Raw genomic sequence first — 17,528 nt, forward strand, 5'->3', positions numbered from 1 at the left:
TTTGAGATAGACTAGAAGAAGAAGAAAACTTAGTCTATGCAAAGTCAATAATTTATCGTCATCGATGACATCATCCAATGAAGACAGAGCATTTGAAATCATCAGTAGCTTGAAGTGAAAGACCGACATTTTGCTGATGAAGATACAGCATAAACCAAGTCTTTATCTCGATACAAACCTTGCACAATGGGGAAACCCATCAAATTTCTTACAAAAAAAAAAAATGTCTAAAAAAATCTTTCATAAAACTTTCAGCTTCTTCTCAGCTAACCTTACGTTAATTATCCAATTCCAGGGGTTTTCAAACTACCCGTAGGCTACCCTATGGGGGGTTAGGGGCTATATGAATGTTTCTCGTGAGTTTATAAGCTCCTTTTGCTTGCCAGTTTTACATTGAGTTAAGTAGGTATTTTAGAAAAAATAATGCTTACTTTCAAGGTAGGAAGTTCAGTTTTTCAGTTACTGGGGTCGAATTTGAAATAATACCTTCTTTCCTTCTTCTTCTTCTTCTTCTTCTTCTTCTTGTTTTCCCATGTTCAGACGGAGTCGGAGTTTTTCGTCAGCTTCTCAATCAGTCCTCTAGGGTGATTGCTTTGAGCTGACATTTGGTTTTGGCTATACCCCGTGTTCAGACGGAGTCGGAGTTTTTCGTCAGCTTCTCAATCAGTCCTCTAGGGTGATTGCTTTGAGCTGACATTTGGTTTTGGCTATACACAAATTTTCCGATCTACCTACCTATTATTGAGCACTAAAAATTCCATACATCGGCTGGGACTGAGCCCGTTCATTTGTAAGAAGCATTATTCTTAACATACTTTTTGTCAGTTTGTCTTGAAAGGAAAGATGTTTAAGATGCTCATCACAGGATGAGATTTGTCTCTGGAGTGATGAAGAATATTTTATCACTCAGGGACTGCAGGATCACAGGAAAGAAGTCAGCCCACTCCTAATTTTATTACATTCATTACGAGTCTTTTTTTTTTTTAGTTCATTGCACTCAGGGATACTCTCCCTTTGAAAGGATTGATTTATTACTCTACCAGTGCTATTGCTTGACTCGATAGGTTCCGCTGATTTTATACGAATTCATAAAGGTTTTGCATGTTGGGCTGTTCATGTTGATGTAGGACATGGTACACATTATTATTATCATAGTGGGTCACTTTTAATTGATTTGTATTTGCTGCAAGCTAATTCAGTCCGGTAATTTTCATTTTCAAATGTTCATCAGTAGAATTTTGCTTTATTACGTACAAAATTTATAAGTCGGTACAAAAAATCCCATTCATGTAATCCACATACTACGGATTTATTCATAATTATGAGCCTCTTTTTAACATAATAATAAGGTACCTACTTCTTACCGATCTAGGTAGGTAAGTATCTATCTACTTATACGAGTATTCTTAGTAGATACTCAAGTAGGTAACTAATGTAAGCACTACTTCAAATATAATTGTTATTGAGATCATCATTGCGGATTTTTAAAATAAAATGTTTAGGTATACCTGCAATAACAATAAAAGTACCTAGTTTGCTATCATAAACAACAGTCTGAAATATCTTCAGCTATAACATTGAAAGCTGTTAAGATAGTGCTGAGAAAATAAAACCTTACTCTTTGATCCCAAAGAAGATAATAAATTATTACAGAAGTAGGTACGTTTGGTCCAAATAGGTCAAGGTATTACTGTTCATTGTTTCCTTAAAGTCCTCATTGACTCTTTTTGTGACGATTTCGTGGAGCCCATAACCTAATCAGTAAATTTTCTTTATGTTTGAGTTACATTTATAACAAAACTTCATGGCAGGTGTTGAAGTATAATACCTACCCTACTACTTGGACGACCTAAAAGTCTAAAGGCCTTTACCTTTAGATAAGTAAGTGATAAGTACCTACACTAAAGAGCAGTTATTTTTATCAAATTCTCCCATAAGTAGGAACATTAAAGAAAGGAAACCTCATAGAGTCGGTCCTAGATGCCAAAGACCACGCATTTCTTACATTAAAAACTCGTACATTAACCTGAAAACATAAAACAATTCATTCTTAATTTTATTTTCCTCTCTTTAATGTGAATTGAAGAACCATGTTTCTCCTCTCTTCCGTGTTTTTTCTTGTCACCAGTTCAATCTTAATCAAAATGTCAGCTTTTTTCTCTTTCCTCTTAAAACATATTTCTCTTAAGATCTTAAACTCGTACAGTACCTATGTTTATTGTGAAGTTTTTTTGAGTAGGTGAAGAACGCATTGGGAGTGTTTCCAAGAGCACGAGTTAATACATATATAAAGAATTATTACCTATGTGCCTACTGACTTACTTGTAGTAAAGTAGGTAGGAATGAAGTTGTTTAAATAGTTGATAAATAAAATTATTCATCATGAATAATTTTACCACCCAAAACTGTATTTATTACTAGAAAGACTTAAATAAATACGCCCAACTAGATTACGGATAAACATGGGATTTATGTGGAGACTTTCCATGCACTTGTACATATCTAAGTATTCTTATCTATCCACGTATATTTTTTGCGGTACCTGGATCTCATTTTTAAAACGTCATATGAATTTCCCCTAACTTCCTAAACTAAACTCATCCTGCTATTAATATCTCGGGGGATAGAAGATGAAAAAATAAAACTTTCACGATAATGTAATATGGGTTACATTACAGCTTCAGTGGTTAGAGCATCGGTTTATTCAATTAACTAAAAATATAATGTTATGTTCTAATAACACAACATGAAAATATTCAAAAACATGACAGGAGATGAATGGTTATGAAAATTTGTTTCATACGAAAAGCACGTGAAAAATTCTTTAGAGACTTTCATTTGGTGAAAAATTCGTTTCGATGAAAAATTGTGTGGCTACTTGAATGAAATAAACTGGAAGGAAACAATACATGGGAGAGAGGAAAGGAAAGTGGACCATCTGTGTCTTTTATTAACATAAAAAACAACAAACGAACATAAATCACCGGATATTAATTTGTAAACAAACCTTTCAAAAGTTTAACCTCGTTTTAAGAATAGGTACAACGGTACAAGAGTTCTGGCGTCTCCACTATTTTTTGATGGTGGAGATGCCAAAACTCCATTCTAGCCTGGGGGTATTACACCGCACCGTTTTTATTAACTTTTTGTTTGCATTTAATTTTTTCAACTCATTTGAAAATATGTGTCTGTTCTACGTAAATGAAGTATGGAAGTAATTAAGAAATTGTTCTTTTCACAGCACGTTTAAAACATTTGTTCCACAAGTAGGTGTAGGTAGGTACGTGGATCCAGTTAGATTGCTACAGTGTGAGGGGGACTCTGGGAATATTACATAAAGTACGGATATGAATTTGCTTACCTACGGGTCTACAGGTTCATGTTAAAGTATTTGTAAACCTCTGAGCACGCTCCGAGACTATGACTATTTTATTATTATTATTTTTTCTTGAATTATGAGTTAGTTTATCCATAATAATAAGTTTATCCATGTACCGACCAACATCGATAAGTTGGTTTAAGTTTTCTCAATCAGCTTTGGGCTATGGACTTATACCTACTTATGGTTAGGGCTATAAGGACATCACCCATATGTTACGAAGGATTATTTCTTCAAAGCAACACATCTCATAACCACGTGCTCTGAGGTATTTCCTTCACATTTCTGGTAGCAGTGAGGCCCAGACAGCACAAATTCTTGTATTAGCGATGTATAGGTGATGTAAACTTCCACACATGAGCTGTATTACACAAGTAAGGAAAATTTATATTTAGTTTCCACTTAAAAAACTTGTACGTAGATACTTTGGGTTCTTATTTTATTGGATTAAACTCTTCAGTGCATTCGATTTTCTAGTTTGCGAAAGAAAAATATTTTCTCTAATATCCGCGGAAAATTTATATTTAGTTTCCACTTAAAAAACTTGTACGTAGATATACTTTGGGTTCTTATTTTATTGGATTAAACTCTTCAGTGCATTCGATTTTCTAGTTTGCGAAAGAAAAATATTTTCTCTAATATCCTAATCCTAATAGACATCATCGATATTTTAATCAACTAAATTTGTTTTTGCAACATGCTTTAGGACCTAGGTAGGGCTACTCACACACCTTGAATAATTTTTATGACTTGTCTTGAACGCGAAACAACAACTTACAGATCCGAAGTCCACCGCACTAACCACTACACTAGCGAGATTGACATTGCTATTATTATCATCCCTTTCATCAATAAAATGTTCTTGAGTCGATTTCTCCATTCTGCAAAAAAATCATACTCGAATTTTCATTGTTTAACATTTCACAACTTATGCTCCATTAATTATTTATATATTGCTATCATTTTCATCCCTTTCATCAATAAAAGTTCCTGAGTCGATTTCTCCATTCTGCAAAAAAATCATACTCGAATTTTCATTGTTTAACATTTCACAACTTATGCTCCATTAATTATTTATATATTTTATCAATACAGCACCCAAATAGTGTTGCATTGAACATAGAGGGAGGATTAGTTTTCTTCTCAACAATCTCTGGAGGGAAATTACGGGATTTACAACAGGTACATGATACAAACCCAGTTTCTAATTAGCAACTGTTTTATTGCTCATGGAAAAAAAAGGCTATTAACACACACAATCATATATCTTTCTTTAATAAATATTAAATAGAACAGTTGCACTGATTTGTTAAATTGGATACCCAGTGCAAGGAATAATGCATAGACATACGAGATAAAGTTTTCCTTGTGGCATTTTCTGTTTTCTCCGCTAGCTAATTCTTGTTTGCGGTTTCTACAAAAACTTCTTCTCCGAAGTTTTTTTTCTTTTTGCTGTTCTTAAATTAAATTGAATTTATTATTTATTGATTCACTTCACTGTCCACATAGGACATTCAAGGGTGGTAAGAAACAACAAGAGCAAAGCAAGGGTTTACCTTTAACTTTCTCGAATTAATTTTATACCTAAGCAGGTCTTCAGGATAAGTTTTGTGATGAACATGGTTTATCAATCGTTCTGTAAGTAGGTGATGTCTTTTGATTCTTCAATGATATCTAAACTATGAAAAGATATATTGAGAATGATCTGTATGAGAATTTTGGATTTCCTCTCACCTATTAGATGTGGGATAGCCCAAGTTAACAGCTTTAAATAAAAAAATATTTTTTAATCGGTTATCAGTTAAACTGATTGGGATGGAAGAGGACATTTTCTTTGTGTTCTCCAGAATTATGTGACAAACTGGAAACACGTTCCGTACCATTTGCCTATAGATACTCGTACTTACGACTTTTCTTTCTTAATTTTGTAATTTTAACATACTTATTTCATACTGGGTGGCCTCAACGTGTAACGAAGTGGATCCGCGATGGCCGACTCACATTGATTTGGGCTGCACTAATTTGCTTCTCTCCTATCCATAACATCGATACCTCTATGATGAATCTTTGTGCTCGTTGTATTTTGGTTATTGGGAGACCAGTGTCGTGGAACGTATGTGATTCTGAGGTTCCCCTTTTAGAAAATTTTGATCACTTCTCTTTGATTTTCCCAACGTCAGATGAATCCTAAGGAGAAAGGAAAGAGGCCGATTTTTTGTTGTGATATTTGCAAATGCCATATTTCTGATACCTAGGTAATTATTATTATTGACAATTTCATGGCGATGGCGGTAGCTATTAGTTTATTATTTTTACTTTTTTGAATTCTATGAATGGTAAGAGATACTGAAAAATGCATGGGTGCTATCCGCTGCTAAACCAATTTTAAATATCCAGTTAAGTGTGTGTCAATATCATTATTAATTTTATTTTGATATTCCCAACTTTTTATTATCCGCTGCTAAACCAATTTTAAATATCCAGTTAAGTGTGTGTCAATATCATTATTAATTTTATTTTGATATTCCCAACTTTTTATTCAAAAGTAGGAAACTTTCATGCCCCACCCTGTACACACAATATTATTATAGTGGAGTTGTAATCGAATTTATTTCTTAAACACAAGTTACACTGTAGGTACCGAAACTTTGTTTGTCCCTGGGATCAGAGGATAAGTGAAGTTAGTGAAGACTTCAGAAACAAATAGGAGTACCTACTATAAAATACAAAATTTGTATCCAACGAGTACAAAATTTGTATTTAAATGTGGAAATAGATTGTTAAAAATTATTCATGATACATCAAAATGAAGGATTAAGTACCTCCAACCCTCGATAATACGTATAAATTTCGTTCATTACAACATATTTCAACTAGATATGCGATAGATTCTACAACTTGTTATACATAGACAAGTGGTTTGCAAGTCAGCATCAATAAACCTCAATCATTATTTAATTTTCAGCTTTCCGGCTAAGGTAGCTTACCTAGGTACGATAATATAATTATTCTAAAATTTAACGCTACATTAGGTTTGCGATTTTTTTCCCTGGTAGTATTACCTACTGAAGGGAGGGGAAGAAGAATAACAATAATAATACTATTTATTATTATTATTAGATATATTTTACTGTTGTACTTTTTTTTATTATTTATTAATAATAATAATAATCTGAGATACCCAAGGGCAGTCGTGCGTCGTTCCTGTAAACCATTTTGATAACTGATGGTTCGTCATACTAGATTTACCATAAAATAAATATTTAGATTGCTTGTAGAAAAGTTCCTGGAGTACTTATCTAGATTTCTAGATTATAGAATCTGAAGATTGACATAACATTACAGATTTACAGGAATAAACAGATGTAGGTATTAACTTCCAATAAGAAAAGGAGTTCTAATTCTATACCATTACGTACGGAAAAATTGGTGGAGATGTCAAAACTCTACTTCTGTATTTATACAAATAACTAATTCCAAATTGTCTCTCTGTTCCAGCATGTCCAGATACTCTCTATGGGAAGTCACAAGTTTACTGTGCATATCTCTAGTCATGCTACTGTCTTTATTCACTGTGGCCAGCGGGTTACCCTACCACATAGAGGGGTAAGATTTCCTTTTACATAGCGTATTTCACAGCATACAAACTAGTAGTTTAGTGATCTTTAGTCCTCACTCAGAGTGTTGCTGAAGGCGCCAAATCAAATCAGAAATGTCTTTCGTGTGTTGAACTTTGAGAGTTATCGCGAATGATAAACAAACTTTTCTTTTTTTTTTTAACTCTAAGCCCAATAGCTCAAAAGATGTGTAAAGCGTTCTTTCCCGATTGGTACTATGGTTCAGTACAGAAATTACCAACCCGGTCCTAAGTGGTTTGTTGGTAAAGTTGTTAAGAAGATTGGTCAGTTCAATTATTTGATCAAGCTGAGAGATGGGTCAACCTGCAAGCGACATGTAGACCAGATGAAGAGGTCATATGTGAACTCTATTCAGGGGGGAGTAATGTATTATACATTTGGGTTGGTTTTGGCCAGCACATATTCCGAGTGTGACTTTCTGATTTCCCAGTTTTGTATCTTGGTCTTCGATTAAATGATCATCGTTCCTTTCCTTGAAATGTAGGTAAACCTATTCTTTTGTTCTTAAGAATATAACAGTGGCAACAATAAACACACAGCTATTGGGCACAGCTTTTGTTTTGACAAAAATATTCAACACATTTTTCCCTTTAAAATTTGAGCCCAATCGGTCTGTTTTTCAGAACCCTGTTTTAGGAAATAAAACATTTTCATTAACGACAAGAGGTGTTAGGAGAAGAGAGGAGATTGATTTGCATTTTACTAGGTATTTCAAATGCATGTGGGTTTTATTGGAGGCTTTTCCGCCAAACCTACTGTTTACTGGGTACCTAGTATTCAAAATAGAAGTGTAGGAAGGCAGGTGTGGTATTTTGGTACCTACCTATCCTAATTATAACTTGAAAGTTCTTATAAGTTAAACTGACTTTCGTATAAGGTTAAGGCTGTTTGCCCCTCCACCTAAGTCTCAGACGAAAAGCACACTCCGAGTTCGTCAAAATAAAACAATAATATTAATCTATTATACTTTAACCAACTCGGTGACTGAAAAAATTGCAAGGTCAAACATTGAAATTCCTTGGTGACAATATGAAAATTGCACCACGAACTTTGAAAAGAAGAAAAAGAAGAGCAAGGAGAAAGAAGAGGACGACAGGAGGAGGAGGAGGAGAAGGAGGAGGAGGAGGAGAAAAATCAGAATGCAAAATTATTCAAAGGCGCTAATTGCGAACGGAATATTTTTCCCCCGATTTTCCTTCGTTTTTGAATTCAAAGAAAACAAAATATTTATCTTGAATTTTTTGCATTATTTATTAGATAAGGATTGAAAACAAAGAAATACTGCAGTGTCAAATCCTTTTCTAAAAAAAATATGCTGACATTTGTATGAAAAAAAAAAAACACATTCCTTCTTTATAAACCAAGAGACCAGAAAAAGTTATACAGGGTGACCCAGCGTTACCTGACGGTTTGTAAAATGATGCTACACGTTTCATTTTCAAGATAAAAGAGTGATTTTTGAATTAATTGAAAGATAACAAAATAAGGTTTACTTTTTTGGGCATTTTGTTTGTGATGGTGATCAGGTGTGGAAGACAACGCTAGCCGAAAAATCGCCCTCATTTTGAAAACACTCAATCTGGTTCAAAATTCGACATATACTCTCTCTGGCACTTCCTAGACTATAGCACGAATTTCTCGATGAAAAGCACCAGTCAACTCATCCAGAATCCTTGTCTTATAAATATAGACCTTGTTTTTAACGTATTTCCATAAAAAAAGGTCGCACGAGCTAAGATCGGTTGTGGAGGGAGGAAAATCAAAATGGGTCCGAAACTTCCTCTGAGCATTAGTCAAAAATTCACTACTTTTAGGAAATGCCACCAAAGCGAAAGCTCGATGTTGCGGGGTCCACGACTACATTGTAACAAAAGCTTATTTTGTTCTGAACTAAGTGATGTTCATTTCAACAAGCTACGACAAGTTATAACAAAGTTATGGGCAAATCAAAATCGTCAGGTAACGCTGGGTCACCCTGTATTTTTCAGGAGAGAGGAAAATTCGCCTCGTTTTATAAATGTATAAATACACGTGGTTGAAGAAAATATTAAAATATGTAGTTATTTGAAATGGATAGCACTTTAAATAATGATATGTGATCTGCTGATTTAGATCTTTTCTATCTGTCTAAAAAAGCGGTAAAAGAGTTCCTGGATAAAATCATCATGGCTGAAGAACCTGAGGACATGGTTCGAAACAACAGCGCTTTCAGGATGATCCATCAACTCATAAAGAAGGTAGGTCTATAAGGAGGTAATATTATACCTACCTATCCACCTACCGGGGTTTTTATAGGTAGTAGGTCCGTAGGTAATATTGTACCTACTCATTGAAAAAAAATATTGTTAGAGTCACTAACGAATGTTTACTCACGTTTTAAAGATTTTTAACTCTTGAAAAAACTGCCGACCTTTTATCGAAAGAAAAACGCCACGAAATTCTTTGCATGGAAAGTTATTAATAATAATATTTCAAAATGTTCCGAAGCAATTTCAATATTGGATCTTACCTTTCTACCAATTTGCTTAGTAGATATCGCGTTGGTTGATTTTCAGTAGCTAAACAAGGTACGTAGGTACACATGACCGAAAATGGGTGTACCTATCATGAGATCATGACATAAAAGTTTTTGGGGAAATGAGGCCCAGATAAGAGTAATTTGTTTTCTCTCTCTCTTTAGTCCAATCCTCGGCCTGACGTTTGCCTAACAACCGTTTTGCGTGATCATAATATTGAGAGTTTTATTTAGATAGGTACCTACTCATTTTTAAAAAAACTCCAATTTTATAATTTGAAACGTGATTCTTGAGGAAAAAGAAGAGAATCCTCGTATTGAAATCTTCTTCCCTCTCTAAATACTTTTGATAATGTTGAAATAAATTTATCCACGCTTTAATTGGATCTTACCTTTCTACCAATTTGCTTAGTAGATATCGCGTTGGTTGATTTTCAGAAGCTAAACAAGGTACGTACACATGACCGAAAATGGGTGTATCATGAGATCATGACATAAAAGTTTTTGGGGAAAAAAGAAGTAATTTGTTTTCTCCCTCTCTTTAGTCCAATCCTCGGCCTGACGTTTGCGTAACAACCGTTTTGCGTGATCATAATATTGAGAGTTTTATTTAGATACTCATTTTTTAAAAAAAAACTTCAATTTTATAATTTGAAACGTGATTCTAGAGGAAAAAGAAGAGAATCCTCGTATTGAAATCTTCTTCCCTCTCTAAATACTTTTGATAATGTTGAAATAAATTTATCCACGCTTTAGCGAGGAATTCGTGAAGGTATAATAGAAAATTTCCAACCAAAACATGAAAACTGAGGAGGTTTAGATATCTATACTTGGCAATTTTAAAGATCGAAAGAATGAAATTTATTGGAAATATAAAACCTTACGAGTAGGCGTTATGTTGAAACTTCAAAGACCTAGTTTATCTTTTGTTGATAAAGGCTTAGGTTCCTTAGGTACTAATCTTTTGTACATTTAGCGATGTAGCTTTGAACAAGGGCAGATACCTACTGTATCCGTATGAATCCGAATACAGTAGAATAGAATATTGAAGAATAGAATATTACTGTAGAATAGAATATTGAATTTTTTCCTCCCTTTAAGAAAATAAATGCATCGCAATCAAGATGTTAAAGTTCAACATCTAAATTGCTGTCAGGCTATGGGTGTTGGTGATAAAAAAAATCTGGTGTGAACATCACACGACTTTCCTTATCCTATTGAATGATGCTTATTTTTGTTATGTTCTATAGTAACTTTTACAATATCTCTAACCGTTTAGTCAGTATTGCTGAAAACCGCCAAAAAACGGTCGAAAACTGCCAAAAAACGGTCAAAATACCGCTAACCGCAGCACCTATCTTAACTAAAGTTTCGTGTTACATTCTTATCTCATTTGTGGACTACATACCAAATTTCAAGTCTCTAGCTCATACCGTTCCCGAGATATTATTGAATTACACCGAAAACAGCCAAAAAGCGGTAAAATGCCGCCAACCGTTAAACCGATCTTAACCAAAAGTGTCGCATCCTTGTCACATTTGACAGCTGCATGCCAAATTTCAAGTCTCTAGCTCTTACCGTCTCGAGATATTTTGTTAACAAACAGACAGAAGGACAGACAGACACACGGACCAATGACTGAAACTTTGTATTTAGGCTCTAAGGACCTCAAAACGTGTTTTGGCAACATCCTTGTCACATTTGACAGCTGCATGCCAAATTTCAAGTCTCTATCTCTAGCTCTTACCGTTCTCGAGATATTTTGTTAACAAACAGACAGACACACGGACCAATGACTGAAACTTTGTATTTAGGCTCTAAGGATCTCAAAACGTGTTTTGGCACTAAAAACTGACCATCGAAAATTTGACCCGATTACATTACTTTCCTTCCTATAGGATAAGGAAAGTAAAAAAGTATCTTTCGTAAAATATTCCACAGTAACTCAAATACTGACATTTTACTAACGGCTCGCGGTAATTTTCATTCCTTCTAATAATAATAATAATATTTTATTGTACATATAAAACTTATATAAAGTATGGTACAACGCCAGAATACCATGCCTACACCTATGCTATCTTACCCCTGGTATAAATTTATTGATGCAATACACAGTACATTTAGGAGAGACAACAAAATGTGCACTGAGTACTTTCTCCCTCCATATCCGACCTTTCCTTTTATTATTAAATAGATATCATTTTTTACTTTCTATTACCCTTACGTATAGGGAACCTATTTCTCTAGTCTAGAAGTTAGATTAATACTTTATGCACCTAGGTTGTATTATTCTAAAAAATAAATAAAAAAACATGATAGAAAAACTCGAAGGCCTGGAGCCGCACTTTAGAGATTAAACTTGGATTATCTAATAATACTCGTAGTCCAATTGGATTATAAGTAATCTGATTAGTAAATTTTAAGCCTTCGTCAAATTAGGTTTTTGATCAAATTAAGTTGACTTTTATTTCAGAATGTGATTTCGGTCATAATTGAACTAACCATTGAAAGTTGGAATAAGTAGTTACCTAATAGTTATACAAGGTTAGATGTGATATAAGAAGAAAAAAAGAATTCATAATCGATAGGTACTTCGTCCAGGATTGACTCGGTTAGGAAGCATGAAAGAATCGCGATATAAGACCACCCCTGACAGAGTTCTAAATAAGATAGAAATAAAAATACAACATAGGTATTTACTACTTATTTAATGGTATAATTTTATTTTTAAGTAAGGGTACATTTTTATTTTATATAAGACCTTCACAAAACAATTTTGGACAAAAGAAAAAAAAACTTATAAATAGTAGTTCATTTACTAATGTCTATTTACATTATACACGAAGTGATATTTCATTTAACTTGTTAATTAAAAAAAGTCAGGTTTTCAAGACAAAAAAACTTAGAGAAAATCATTTACTGAAATTTTCGTTATCTAAAAACGATATGATTTTTAAAAGAAAGTATCTAATTTTAAATTTAATATAAATCTAATGATAGATTTCAAAAAAAAAAAAAAAAAAAAATGCGTTATAATTTACAGAAGATTTTTTTTTCTCATTCCAGCGATTGAATGTCAATTTTAATCCTTCTAATATTAAAAAGGTAAGTTAGGTATTGAAAATGAAAAGTTTAGGAATATTTTATTGTTTGTATTCTGGATGAGAGCAGTCTAGAGACAATTGGCTAGGTACCTCGTGGTAGACGGATTTTCCTCATATAAAGAGACAGCAAAATATTGAATTTGACTGCCTCTCTTTTCAGAACACAAGTTCTCAATCGTATCCAGACTCATCTGTGCACTAGGTGAGAAAATACTGAACAACAAAAAGAACAAAAGAACCTTCTTGCATGTACTATTCGTCCTTTACTAATTCTATCAACTAACTTCATCAGTGGCATACTTGAAGGGGCGCTAGGGACAAATTGAACTCATCCTTTAGAATTCTAAAGAACCAAAGGTAAATAAGAAAAAGGAAATTTCTATAATATATGTGTGTGGAATTTCGACATAAAGTAGAATATGACATGATTCCAAAAATTTATTAGCAAGTGCGCCACTGATGTTGATACACTATTAAATGAAAATAATTAACATAAAACTACCTACCTATTTTATTATTTCATAAAGAGAAGAGAGAGAGAGAGAAAATGAAGATTATTTATTTTCAAGCATCAGACAAGCGGCCAGTTTTCTCATCTCCTCCCCAACTTGGCCAAAACTCTAATGAACATAGTGAAATTTTTTTACACAAGTGAAATTTCAACAGATTGTAACAGTGCGAACATGCTTGTAAATAGATGATCAAACTTGGTTTCCTCATTAAAAAAGAAAAACACCTAACCCTGCGATAGGTAATTCCAAGATGAGAGTCGTAGGTTCCTCTTGTTCCTTTCGAATTACCATATTTACCTTTCCAGAGGATGAAATATTTTACTCACATCAATTGGCAATGAGCCATTTTGTAAATTAGTTGAACATAAAAGAGTGGACGAAGGTAATTTTATTTTTATTTGATTGTTAAGAAGATTTTGAAGAACATAATTACAAATGTGTTGGTGAATGACGCCCCTATCAATTAGAGAAATACATGAATTAAAAGTACTAAGGCAAGATATTTCCTACGAAAGAACACATGTAGGTATGTTTGTAGACCTACTCAAAAATAACATTTTAATTTGGAGGAGGCTTTTTTTTGGAAAGTGGAAAAAAGCGTGAATATCACGCTAAAAATAAAATATATTGGGATCCAATTTATGTACACGGGCCGTTTGATAAGTTCGTGGACTCGGATACTTCTTCTTGGTATGAAGTCCAAATTTGCCACTGCAAAGTATGTCTTGTTTTAGGAAGGTACACCAAGTTTCATTACGTTCCTATTATTAGCCTTTTATTCACACCTATCGATTGATGACGAGTTTGATAGGCTTTTTATAATGGATAATTCCGAGGTGCGGGCAAATGATTATTTTTCATTTTTTTAAGAACCTTTCGTAAAATATTCCACAGTAACTCAAATACTGACATTTTACTAACGGCTCGCGGTAATTTTCATTCCTTCTAATAATAATAATAATATTTTATTGTACATATAAAACTTATATAAAGTATGGTACAACGCCAGAATACCATGCCTACACCTATGCTATCTTACCCCTGGTATAAATTTATTGATGCAATACACAGTACATTTAGGAGAGACAACAAAATGTGCACTGAGTACTTTCTCCCTCCATATCCGACCTTTCCTTTTATTATTAAATAGATATCATTTTTTACTTTCTATTACCCTTACGTATAGGGAACCTATTTCTCTAGTCTAGAAGTTAGATTAATACTTTATGCACCTAGGTTGTATTATTCTAAAAAATAAATAAAAAAACATGATAGAAAAACTCGAAGGCCTGGAGCCGCACTTTAGAGATTAAACTTGGATTATCTAATAATACTCGTAGTCCAATTGGATTATAAGTAATCTGATTAGTAAATTTTAAGCCTTCGTCAAATTAGGTTTTTGATCAAATTAAGTTGACTTTTATTTCAGAATGTGATTTCGGTCATAATTGAACTAACCATTGAAAGTTGGAATAAGTAGTTACCTAATAGTTATACAAGGTTAGATGTGATATAAGAAGAAAAAAAGAATTCATAATCGATAGGTACTTCGTCCAGGATTGACTCGGTTAGGAAGCATGAAAGAATCGCGATATAAGACCACCCCTGACAGAGTTCTAAATAAGATAGAAATAAAAATACAACATAGGTATTTACTACTTATTTAATGGTATAATTTTATTTTTAAGTAAGGGTACATTTTTATTTTATATAAGACCTTCACAAAACAATTTTGGACAAAAGAAAAAAAAACTTATAAATAGTAGTTCATTTACTAATGTCTATTTACATTATACACGAAGTGATATTTCATTTAACTTGTTAATTAAAAAAAGTCAGGTTTTCAAGACTAAAAAACTTAACTTTGTTCAAAAATGCTCCATTATGATTGGTTCACTTTAATGGTCCCGACCTTAACTTAACAGAAATTTGTGTTGGTGAAACACAAAATCCTTTAACACCTGTGTTAGTGCCAACACTCTGTTAGCACTAACACGGCTGTTAGAATGTTAAGAGTAACTTTGGTGAAACGGACGGTATTTGTTTTAGAAGTGAACATTTATCGTAATTTATACATGTGAAGAGAATTCGGCTCTTAAATTAAAGATTAAACAATGGGCGACAAACTAAAACCAAAGTTTGTCTATTACTATTATGATGAGTTTCAGCAAGACTAAAACAACCAAGAGTTATTTGGTGAATAAAGTCTTAATGAAAGCAACAAATCATAATGTTGTAATTAGCTTTCTCATTACGCACCTGGAATTTACTTCTGTGACTTAAAATTTTCTAAAGTGCATTCTATTTTATTTACTTAAATAGCACAAAAAAGTGTTGGAAATCTGAGGGATTAGATACAAAATAAAAGAAAGTAAAAAATATATGCATGGTGAAAGTAATAGAATAAATTTAGAATTTATTGTAAAATAAGAAAAACTATAACATAACCAAATAGAAAAAAAAAATTGAAAATTTACATCTCTCAATGAATTGAAAAAACTAACAAAGTAAAAATAAAACTAATAATACTAAATTAACGAAAATAAAAATAACAATAAGTTAAAATTATACAAGGTACGTTTTTCCGCAAGTTATTTTGACTTTCAGTTACATTGCGGTTTTATGGAGTTTCTATCACACTTCTACCCATGTAGTAAGCTAGTAAGTAGGTCTGTATTCTGTATACGGAACAGGTGTCGAAGAGTTCGGGTGAATTTAAACGTACGTACCAAAGGCTCTAGTAATCAGTAACAATACTGGACTTCAAGTATCATTCAAATAGTTATACAGGGTGCGGAGTTAACTGTGTGTCTACAGATTACAATTGTTTTCATATTCGGTGAACTCAATAATAAAAATACACCCTGTACTGTAATGCACAAGTAGAGAAAATAATTAACCACAAACGGGAGAATGAAACAAGTACATATTCATATGTTTTACTAGTGCACACAAAATTCTACAAAGGATAAAAGAAGGATAACAAAAAATGCAGAATAACAGACTTTTTTATATAATAAAAACAATAATAATAAAATTCTCTAATGAAATCTTAGAAATTTCCCTTTGCCCGTTGGACCATAACAGAAATGGCGTCATCTCCTAGAGCACAATTTAAAGTCACCCTTCCTACTTGTTCATACACTATTTTTTGTAAACTGTTCTCCTATCTATCTGCCAATATTCGACTCTCTACCGAGGAAATATAAAAAAATACAAATTCTCAAGTACCTTCGTGGAATCATCTTTAGGTTAACAAAATATTTCAAAGTCCAAGCTTTTGATGAGTGACAAATTTTTACAAAACTCAAGATAGGTAAGTAAGAAAACTAAAATAAACAAAAATATCAACATCCCCCAGAGTTGCTTCCCTTACAACTTAAAAAAAAAGTACAAAGGTTTTTAAAGCTTTCATTTTGAATGATCATTTTATTTCTTATATGTATAGGTAGGTACTCTCTTGGAAACAATCATTTCTCATCAATATGATTGGAGACAACAAGAATACGAGAAAAGTAGAGGTTTATCAAATAGGTTGAATTGTGCTACCTTTACAAGAAACATGGTATTTTCAGCAATGTGTTCATCTTTTAGCAACATGTTTTGTTTAGTACTAGTATGGTTGTTACGACCAAGCTCTTCTTTTACTCATTATAAAATAAGAAGAGTTTTCTCAAGTGACGTACTTCGCACTGGCAAAACAAGCACAATTTGAAACTTTAGGCTATCTATTTAAAATCTTAAATACTGACGCAATGAAGAATGGTATGCAACTCTCAATGCGTTAGTGTTGACTGAATTTAAATGTACTAGCTAGAGTTCGATTAACAGCAAATGAGGTTTATCAAATAGGTTGAATTGTGCTACCTTTACAAGAAACATGGTATTTTCAGCAATGTGTTCATCCTTTAGCAACATGTTTTGTTTAGTACAAGTATGGTTGTTACGACCAAGCTCTTCTTTTACTCATTATAAAATAAGAAGAGTTTTCTCAAGTGACGTACTTCGCACTGGCAAAACAAATGCCCAAAATGGACCAACATAATGTTTGTACTTACTCATAAAGTCAACATGAGGCTGTAAACTCAGATGTACATGAATTATTAAATAATGCCTATTTAATTTGTTCAGCACTGGCAAAACATAATATTTTCCTAGTTTATATTCTCATAGGTTTTCATTCTTCCCGAGTATGAAAATATTTCTCTTCACCGCTACAATTCATGAATGCTTACATTGTGCTAGAATTTATTTAAAACAAATGACGTTCTAAGTACACACACTACAAAACATTGAATTGATTATCTAGGATCTAGGAACCAGTTGTAGGTTGCAGTAACTTTTCCTTTTAACAAGCAAAACAGGCAAAGTGAATAT

The sequence above is a fragment of the Diaphorina citri genome, unplaced genomic scaffold (genome assembly GCF_000475195.1).
Source record: "Diaphorina citri unplaced genomic scaffold, Diaci psyllid genome assembly version 1.1 scaffold55, whole genome shotgun sequence".
Taxonomy (NCBI): Eukaryota; Metazoa; Arthropoda; class Insecta; order Hemiptera; family Psyllidae; genus Diaphorina; species Diaphorina citri.